Here is a 1,844-nt window from a genome sequence, read left to right on the forward strand (position 1 = left end):
ATTCAAGAGAGAGAGCTAGATAGAGTTCTTAAGGATAGCGGAGTCAGGGGGTATGGGGAGAAGGCAGGAACGGGGTACTGATTGTGGATGATCAGCCGTGATCACATTGAATGGCGGTGCTAGCTCGAAGGGCCAAATGGCCTCCTCCTGCACCTATTGTCTATTGTCAACTCCTCTGCCTTTCCAAATCATCACTTCTCCTGCATCATTCTCCAGCGGCCAAACATCCACTCTTCCCTCTTTCTTTGTCTTTATATAACTGAAGAAACTCTTGCTGTCCTCTTTTAAATTATTGGCTGGCTTTCCTTCGTATTTCAACTTTTTTCCCCGTATTACCTTTTTTGTTACCTTCTGTTGTTCTTTAAAAGCTCGCCAAATCCTCTGGCTTCCCACTGATCTTTGTTACGTTATATGCCTTCATAGAGTGCTGGAGTAACTCAGCGGGTCAGGCAGCATCTGTGGAGAACATGGATAGGTGACGTTTCACAGAGTGCTGGAGTAACTCAGTGGGTCAGGCAGCATCTGTGGAGAACATGGATAGGTGACGTTTTGGGTTGAGACCCTTCTTCAGAGCGACTGCTGAGTGGCAGGTCTATCTCTCTCATCAAAACATGGAAAATAGGTGCAGGAGGAGGCCATTTGGCCCTTCGAGCCAGCACCGCCATTCATTGTGATCATGGCTGATCATCCACAATCAGTAACCCGTGCCTGCCTTCTCCCCATATCCCTTGATTCCACTAGCCCCTAGAGCTCTATCTAACTCTCTTTTAAATCCATCCAGTGAATTGGCCTCCACTGCCCTCTGTGGCAGAGAATTCCACAAATTCACAACTCTCTGGGTGACAAAGTTCTTTCTCACCTCAGTTTTAAATGGACTCCCCTTTATTCTTAGACTGTGTGGCCCCTGGTTCTGGACTCCCCCAACATTGGGAACATTTTTCCTGCATCTAGCTTGTCCAGTCCTTTCGTAATTTTAAACGTCTCTATAAGATCCCCTCTCATCCTTCTAAACTCCAGTGAATACAAGCCCAGTCTTTCCAATCTTTCCTCATATGACAGTCCCACCATCCCGGGGATTAACCTGGTGAACCTACGCTGCACTGCCTCAATAGCAAGGACGTCCTTCCTCAAATTAGGAGACCAATTCTCTCAATTCTCTCTCTCTCTCTCTCTCTCAATTCCCTCTCCCAATTCTCTCAATTCTCTCTCTCTCTCTCTCTCTCTCTCTCTCTCTCTCTCTCTCTCTCTCTCTCTCAATTCTCTCTCTCAATTCTCTCTCTCAATTCTCTCTCTCTCAATTCTCTCTCTCTGTTCTCTCTCAATTCTCTCTCTCTCTCTCTCTCTCTCTCCCTCCTCCTTCTCAGGATGCTATGAATGTGTTCAGCAGGGTCTGGCTGTCATTGCTGGCTTCTTCCACTGAGCCCGGCTGTGTGCTCTCTTTCTTTCTCTCTCTCTCTCTATCTCGGTGGTTGTGAAGCTACCTGTTCCACGGGCTTTGCATCTGTCGGCATCTGCGGGCAACGCTGTCCGCGGCCGGGGGTCGTCTCATGTCTCCCCATCTCCCCCCCTGACACCCCTCGCCTGGGGGAACAAGAGGCAGACAGGAGAGGGTGGTGTCCCGTCCACCCCAGCCCCGTTTGTAGAGGGTACAGCTGGCTGGATGACCAGCAGGAGCCACTCTGGACAAGACTTGCAGCAAGACCCGACAAACATAGTCAGACTGGGTCAGGACTGTTAGCAACGACCCAGCGCCGGGGTGGACAAACTTTACCCTGGCCGGCCATCGCAGGACAGAGAGAGGAGAGAGGAGAGGAGAGGAGAGGAGAGGAGAGAGAGGAGAGGAG

This window comes from Rhinoraja longicauda, chromosome 3 (genome assembly GCF_053455715.1).
Source record: "Rhinoraja longicauda isolate Sanriku21f chromosome 3, sRhiLon1.1, whole genome shotgun sequence".
NCBI lineage: Eukaryota > Metazoa > Chordata > Chondrichthyes > Rajiformes > Arhynchobatidae > Rhinoraja > Rhinoraja longicauda.